Below are 8,855 nucleotides of genomic sequence, written 5' to 3' on the forward strand. Positions count from 1 at the left end.
TACCCTGACATGGTCCTGGACTTCTTCAGGTATATGGTGATGACAAGAAGAAAAGAGAAGTCTGCTTCTGGAGTGTGTTGTTGCCCAGAGGCCATTATTCTATTAATTCTATCATCATCCCTCCAGACCCTAGCATTAGCTCCTCTGTCCTGTAGTAAGGGCTTACTAAGTATTTGTTGAATGAAGGAATGAATAAGGATAAAGAAGTCAGATGAGTCAACTTTATTTGTAGTAGAATCACCTCCTAAAATTCAAGAATTGGGCTCCTTTTCAAGCAAGATAATAGTAGGGATTTTTATATTTCTCAAATGAATGCAAAATGTAAGCCATAATATATATATATATATATATATATATATATATATACACACACACAAATTATTAATTAATGCAAGAGTGGGTCTCAAAAGGAAATTTTATAGATTATGGCAGGTTTCATCAGGAGCTTTTTGGCATGAATTTTTTTCTTTTTTTTAAAAATTCATTTATTTTGATTTATCGACAATCACTTCCATATGCTTTTGGGTTAAAAATTTTTCTACCCCTCCTTCCCCACTACCCTCCCCAAGATGGCGCATATTCTGATATAGGCTATGCATATACATTCCTATTAAATGTATTTTCACATTAATGATGTTGTAAGAATTAGAACCAATAGGAGGAACCACCAGAAAAAGGAAACAAAACTCAACAGAAGAAAAAAAATTAACAGATAGTTATGCTTCGATCTGCATTAAAACTCCATAGTTCTTTCTTTGGATGTGGATAGCATTTTCCATCATGAGGCATTTGGAGATGTCTTAAATCCTTGTATTTAAGGCTTAAGTTTATCAATATTAGTCATCACACAATGTGGCTGTTATTGTGTACAAGGTTCTCCTGGTTCTGCTCACTTCACTCAGCAACAGACCATACAAGTGTTTGGCATGAATTTTAAGCTATAAATAATGAAGTTCAGAGTTCTATGCATTCAGATCTGAAGTAGCAAGCACTGAAAGGGACAAAAATATAATCAGTCTATCAAGTCTCATGTGATGTGCAGAAGAGCAAATATAGTAATATTATCTTTTTTCTTTTTCTTTTTGTTGTTTTTGGCCATGGTTGCATAGCAAAGAGATACCAGAACTAGGATTCAAAATCAAATATTTCTTGGACTTGCAAATATATTAGTGCTGTATTATGGTACCCTTTCATCTAGATTTGAGGATAAGTTTTTAGAAAGGACATTAGGTTGCATCACATCCAGAGAAAGGTGATGGAACTCAAACTCATATGATTAAATGATCACTTGAAGGAACAAAAGATGATGTTTAATTTAGGAAAGAGAAGACTTACTAGTGGCATGATGGCTGTTTTCCAGTATTAGAAGGGTTGCCATATGGAAGAGGAATCAGATTTATTTGCTTGGTCCTAAAGGGCAGAACTAGGGTCAATGGAAGGAAATAGAACCAGATTTCAATTCAATGCAAGGAAAAACATTCCAATCATTGGCTCATTCCAAAGATGGAATGGAATGGACTGTCTTGTAAGGTAGTGAGTTCCTGATCACTGAAGAACTTCTTGCAAAACTTGGGCAACCATTCATTGATAACATTATATAGAAAATTTATACTTCAGGTGGAGGTTGGAATAGATGATCGTTGTGATCCCTTCCTTCTCTCAGGTTCTATGACTCTGTATCAGTGTGTGCATACAATGAGCTTAGTGAATAGAATTCCAGGTTAACTGACTGATCCCCTGAGTAGTATTTCTCTCCTTTGCCTGCTAGCCCTTGGGCACTAAAAGTAAACAATTGTCTCTTTTCTAGGGTAGAAGAGGAACTATACCAGGACCAGGAACAGCTCCTGAATAAGATCTTTGAGTTGAACATTATGATGAATGGAGTGCCCTCTCAACTATTGGTTCATGGAATCTTGGCCTTCCCTCTAGGACTTGATTCCTGCCTAGGTCTGGGACTTGACCTGCTATGGCTGGGGCTGAGTGGCGCTTGCTGCCCATGAGAATATGCTTTCTCCTCCCATGCCAGGTCTTTTCTGAACTATGCAATTCAGTGGTTGACTGGGGGCCAGACAGGCAGATGTATTGAGAACCTATGGTCATTTGAATAAAATTAGTGAATAAAACCAAGTTGCCAGGGAGTGGAGTGGGGGCTGATCTATACAATTGTGCCCAAGGGGAGTAGCTTGGGTCCTATGTCTGTCACCATCACAGGGGCTGTGCCTGCTCCTTACTTCAAGCTGAGTGAGTAGAGGCTTCAGATAGAGCCATGAGATAATATTGGAAGAGGGAAGGATAACCTGTGTTATGAAGTATATGAGGAAAGTGGACTAGGTCAGTGAAGAGGAACAATGAAGATGTGCTTTTGACAATATAGAAGGATGGTCCATTTGAAGATGGAGATAAAGAGGAGGGAGTTTACTGAGAATTTAGAGGAGGATGAGGATAGTAAGGGGTTGGCTTCATATTTGCACTTCAGATCCCAGGATTAGGGCTTTGAAACATCTCCTGGGTTTTCTATTCTTGATGAATCCCAGTAGTATTCACCATATTACCTGCTTAGGTACCTATATAGGATTATAGATTTAAAACTGTAAGGCACCTTAGAGGTCATCTAATTACAGAATTAGAACCAGAGACATGATTAGAATTCTCTAATTCAGTGATAGGCGATCTAACCTCATAATCTCTGATCAGGAAAGCCAACATTGGTGGAGTGGAACTCTATCCATCACCATCTGGCACCCTGGGGGGAGCTGGCAGCAGATGATATCATCCTGACTATGCCAGTTAAAAGTCTTCAGAGTCTGAAGAATCCTGAGTCATTACTCTGACTCTGGGAAGAGATGATGGGAGCTGTGGCCAGATTTGCAGGCATGGCCACTCCCTTTCCTTGACCTGAGAGGATTGTGGCTGATGTACAGATCCCAGCTGGTGGGCATTATGGGAGCTGGAATGAAGAACGCACAGGACATGTAATGAGTCAACATTATTAATTAATTCAAAATATTTATTGATTATGCAAGGAAATGGGAAATATGGGAAATAGTATAAATCACAATTCTTGCTTTAAAAAAAGTTTGCAATCCATTTGGGAAGACAAAGTAAACACATGAAAGCTCTATGACAACACAATTTAAATAACAGTATTCATTCATTCAGTAAGCATTTATTAAGCATCTTTCATGTAAGGAACAATAAGGTCTGTTGCAAAATAGTACTGTCAAATGAGTATAAGATAATACTTTTATGAATTCATAGAAGGGGTATTGATTTGTACTGTAATGCCTGGTGAAGGTTCCATGGAATAGGTGGGGTTGGACTCTGAAGAAAGGGTAGAAATTAGAGTGGTAGAAAAGAATGTAGAGAATATTCAGTACCATCTACTGAATAATCATGGTATTTAGAGGCCAGGGTTGGGTACTTAGGGCACCTGAAAAAGAAAGAGGTATCATAGTCCCCCTTCCCTCAGGATCTTTTTTATTGACTTGAGTGCTAGAGGAAAGGGTGACTAGGATCACACTATTCTTGTTCTCAATCTGTGGGCCATCTGTTTTTAGATAAGTGCAGGTGAATTGGGGGTGAAGGGACATTGGCATGGTTTACATTATAAGAAAAACCTAGGGAGAGGAGGGCTTTCATATATCAACCTAATCTCTTTTTTCCCTCACTCATCATGCTAGATGCATGCAAAATATAGTGTCATATGTCATCTAGAGTCAGTATAATACCTGATCAGTGAAAAGATTATGTGGTCTAGTGCCCTGTGGGGCCCCATCCATGACTGGGCCAGAATCAGCAATGTCAGGGCTGGCAGCTTTCTCCACATGACACTGAGGCATTTGCAACCTGTCTGTGGTCTGTCTATGTGCATGAAAAAGTGCTCGATATATCCCTAGAGCAAGGATAACTCAGAAATGGATCCCTCCAAGAGGGAGAAGAGGATACAAGAACACATGAGAAAAGGGGCACCACTAGAAGAGTAAGAAACATGGACAGCTTTGGAAACATAATTACACATACTGAATAGATGAGGTAGAGAACTTGACTAACTCCTATGCAACTTATGACTGATACATTTGTATGATATTCTAATGACCCAATGTCTCTTCTGCTTACTCATTCTTCTACCCATACCAGATCATGGGGTTACTACTTGGAGTAGCACAGATATGAAGCTGTTGTGTTTTGCTGTCTCTGTGCCTCAGTTTATAATCTGTAAAATGGACCAAAACCTCTAGTGATCATGTGAAGATAAACTTGATGCAAAAGTACTTGAATTTAAATCCCAGCTCTACCATTTATTACCTCTGTAAATTAGGTCATTTCATCTTGCTGAGACTCAGTATCTTCATTTATTAAATAAGTTTTGACCATAGAGCTTTCCAGATTTAAATCTATAATCCTATGAGAAAATAGATTAAAAGTACTTTGAAAAGTTTCTTTTTTAAAAATGTAAAAAAGTAATCTAGTATTGATAAACCCAAAGATCCCAGCTTCTGGGATAAGAACCCACTCTCTGAAAAAAAAAACTGCTGGGAAAACTGGAAAAGAGTATGGCAGGAACTAGGCATAGACCCAAATCTCACACCATATACTAAAATAAAGTCAAAATGGGTTCATGACTTAGATATAAAGGCTGATATCATAAATAAACTAGGAGAACAAGGAATAGTTTACCTATCAGATCTATGGAGAACAGAAGAATTCATGACCAAACAGGAGATAGAGAACATTATGAAAAGCAAAATGGATAACTTTGATTACATTAAATTGAAAAGTTTTTGCACAAATAAAGCCAATGCAACTAAGATTAGAAGGAAGGTAGAAAATTGGGAAAGAATTTTTACAACCAGTCTCTTTGATAAAAGCTTCATTTCTAAAATATATAGAGAATTAAGTCAAATTTATAAGAACACAAGCCATTCCCCAATTGATAAATGGTCAAAGGATATGAACAGACAATTCTCAGATGAAGAAATTAAAGCCATCTATAGTCATATGAAAAAATGCTCTAAATCGTTATTGATTAGAGAAATGCAAATCAAAACAACTCTGAGGTACCACATCACACCTATCAGATTGGCCAACATGACAAAACAGGAAAATGATAAATGTTGGAGAGGATGTGGGAAAATTGGAACACTAATACGTTGTTGGTGGAGTTGTGAAATGATCCAACCATTTTGGAGAACAATTTGGAACTATGCCCAAAGGGCTACAAAAATGTGCATACCCTTTGATCCAGCAATAGCACTTCTAGGGCTATATCCCAAAGAAATCAAACAAATGGGAAAAGGACCCACATGTACAAAAATATTCATAGCAGCTCTTTTTGTGGTGGCAAAGAATTGGAAATTGAGAGGATGCCCATCAATTGGGGAATGGCTGAGCAAGTTGTGGTATATGAATGTAATGGAATACTATTGTGCTATAAGAAATGATGAACAGACTGACTTCAGAAAAACCTGGAAATACCTATATGGTCTGATGCTGAGTGAAGTGAGCAGAACCAAGAGGACTTTGTACACAATAACAGCCATGTTATGCGATGACTAATATTGTTAAACTGAACCCTTCTCAACATTACAAGAATCTAAGACATGTCCAGAGGCCTCGGATGGAAAATGCTGTCCACATCCAAAGAAAGAACTATGGAAGTCGAATCGCTATCACTTATTTTTACCTTCTGTTGAGTTTTGTTTCATCTTTCTGATGGTTCCTCCTATTGGTTTTAATTTTTACTTACAACTTCACTAATGTGAAAATATGTTTAATAGGAATGTAAATGTAAAGCCTATATCAGATTGTGTGCCGTCTTGGGGAGGGTGGGGGGGGAGGAAGGGGGAGAAAAATTTTCAACTCAAAAGCATATGGAAGTGATTGTTGATAAATCAATAAATTAATAAAATTGGAAAAAAATTCTATAGGAAATACATAGTTATATGGTTTATGTAAATGTTAGGGTAATTAACAATTATAGTTTATACCCTACTGGGCAACTACATTACAAAACATTGCTGTATTATCAGTCTGGTGGCAATTTCTAGAAAAACCTCCTTCCTACTTGGTCCCCCACCCCCCAAATGAAAGAATTCCAACTTTATTCTGTGCCTAAATAGCAAACATCAATACCCTCCAGTTAATGGGATCACTGGCTGGAAGACCTCAGTTTTCACATCATATTGTGGCCATTCTGAAAGTCTGCACTAAGATAGGCCTGGGGTTTGGTCTGGTCTTATAAAAATGACTTCCCAGTGGCTTTCAATCATAGCCCATGGAAGGCTGGGTCAATTCTGAAGTCACTATTAGGGTTGAAATCACGTTTCAATCTGTGAGTCAAGTTCAGGTAGGGAAGTCACCATTCTAGTAGGCTGGTCAATGAAATAGGAAACTAACTAGGGGGCACCAGTAGGGTAAATTTCCTGAGAAAGAAAATGGTGGTTGCATCTCTGATTGAATAATCAGAGAAAAAGAAAATGGAAATCTTTAAGGGAATATTTTACCGCTCTTCTCCAGCTATATGTGATGGAGGATGTTTTCCTATGTTCAGAAGCACCATTTTCTTACACTTTATTCTGCTATATATGCTATACAACACAGTAACACTGGCCTTCTAGCTGCTTCTCACAAAAGATACTTCATTTCTGGATGCCAGGCCTTTCCACTGTCTTTCCTCCATGTTCTCCCTCCCTGCCTCCACCTTGTGGTTTCCCTGGTTTTCTTCAAGTTTCTGCTCAAATCCCACCTTCTACAAGAGGCTCTTCTCAGTTTCTCCCCTTTCTATCACCTCCCTTCCTGCCCAGATAATAGCTTTTGGGAGTGCCTTCCATTTACACTGTATATATAATGTTTGCAGATAGTTCTTTGCATTAGAATATAAGCTCCTTGAGGGCTTGGGCTATGTTGTCTCCTTTCTTTATATCTCCAGTGATTAGCATGGTGTCTAGCACATTGCAAATGTTTAATAAATTCTTCATGGCTAATTCACTTCCCCAACCTCTAATCTCTGCCTCACACTCAGACATATCATTTCTCCCTTCTGTCTTGGCTAGGGTACGGCAAATAATATCATAGTGGATCGAGCACTGAGAGTTCAGATTTGGCCCCAGACACTTACTGGCTGTGTGACCCTGGGCAAATCACTTAACCTTTTTTTGCCTCAGTTTCCTGTACTGTGAAATAGGAGTAATAATAGTATCTACCTTCTAAGGTTGTTGAAATACTATCTGTAAAGTACTTAGCACAGTGCCCGGTACATTGTAGGTGTTGTATATACGTTAGCTATTACTATTACTAACTTTCAACTCCTGTCCATTGAGAGATGAGGCAGTTTGTGGGGGAAGGAGAAGAAAGCCCTATGTCTCAAGAAGAGTGATCTCACCCATATAATCTGTGTGGCTGGCTCTGACTTGTAATCTCTCTCAAGTATGCTTCTGGCCAAGGCTGCTTGGAGAGGTACCCAGTCATAACTCTGGTGTGGTACCACCAAGCAGCCCAGTCCCTTCTGCTTGGTGAGACAGTTTTACTAATGCTCCATCGCTTTTATATTTCTGGATACTTCCTTTCAATCCTCTGTTTCTCTGGAGTCTAGGGGCATGTTGAGAAAAGGCCAAGTTTGCCTTAACAGATGTTAGATTTGTGCCTTCCAAATGTACCATATATTCAAGAAGGCAGGTTAGGAATATTTTTCCATTAGGCTGGATGTTCTTAACTCTTTTGTATCATATACACCTTTGGCAATCTGGTAAAGCCTCTGAACTCCTTCTAAAAATAATATTTTAAAATACATAACAAAAAATACATAAGATTGCAAAGGAACCCAATTACATTGGCATACAGTTTTTAAAATACTTGGAAAACAAGTTCATAGCCCCCAGTGTAAGAATTTCTGTTAGATAATGCTATTTATATACAGAAAATGTCCCTACAGAGTCATCTTTTTAAAAAGGCCAAGCTTACCCCTCAAGTCTTTTACCTATATTACTTTTCCTTCCTATACTTACAACAACTTTACAGTTAGAAACTCCTTTTTTTTTCCCATAGGAAGAAGGTACTAATCAATTATGGTCATGTGTTACTGATATTCAAGAATTAGTGTGTTTCTGTACTATAAGGTAGGTGCAACAATGTGCATATATTAAGTTGTATCCAGGAACCAAATCCTTCACCTTACTCTTCTACTTTTTCCCCTGATTGCCAAAGGGCTGGGAGCTTTATATCCAAGTCTATGGGGAGTACCAGACATTATCTGAGGTGCCTGGGGACAAAAAGATGAACCTGTGGGGGAAGAAATTCTCTCAACAAGTCCAGAAAAATCTGGCTCCTTTTTTTTTCCAGATGTGGTGCTAGCCTGTCCGAAAGAAAGTGGCTACTGCCATGGCTTCATTCCCTGAATGGCAGGAAAATCCCATGAATGTGCATATATTGACAAGGTATTAAAGAAAGCTAGAAAGGGTTGGGGAGTGTCAATCGGGAAGACTTACCTTCTAAGCTTCTCTCTATGGCATTTCAGCTATTGATACAGTCCCAAAAATACATTGGTCAGGGATATTTATTCCTAATATGTGTTTAGGAAAAGGCTTCATGACCTAGCACAAAATGATACCAAGTTATCTCTTTCTATATGAGGAACTGTTTTGGGTTCCAAATTCTTTCCTCATCTGAGACCTTCATGTAAATGAAACAAAACAAATATCTCTCTATTATGATTGTGGACCATCAGGCTTTTTTTCAGTTGCAGGGGTTCTTTTCAGAATGGCTTTCAGGGCTCTAACAGCCTTCTATCTGGGCTTTTCTATATTACCTTTCAAGGGTCTTCCTATGATCCAAAACAAAATTCGTCATAAACATCAGCA

General features: G+C 38.4%; 1 pseudogene across 1 annotated transcript in view; it reads left to right on the top strand.

Annotated features, from left to right (window-relative positions):
* LOC110216329 (TRPM8 channel-associated factor 2 pseudogene) overlaps window positions 1–8,439 on the top strand; it is a 45,902-nt pseudogene extending 37,463 nt beyond the window's left edge. Inside the window, exons 3-5 of the transcript XR_013484665.1 lie at window positions 1,808–4,009; window positions 6,133–6,154; window positions 8,203–8,439. The product of XR_013484665.1 is annotated as a TRPM8 channel-associated factor 2 pseudogene (transcript). The remainder of the gene's footprint in view (window positions 1–1,807; window positions 4,010–6,132; window positions 6,155–8,202) is intronic.
* The last annotated feature ends 416 nt before the right edge of the window (window positions 8,440–8,855 follow it).

Source organism: Phascolarctos cinereus, unplaced genomic scaffold (assembly GCF_003287225.1).
Source record: "Phascolarctos cinereus isolate Bilbo 61053 unplaced genomic scaffold, phaCin_HiC Scaffold_1;HRSCAF=81, whole genome shotgun sequence".
NCBI classification, from domain to species: Eukaryota; Metazoa; Chordata; class Mammalia; order Diprotodontia; family Phascolarctidae; genus Phascolarctos; species Phascolarctos cinereus.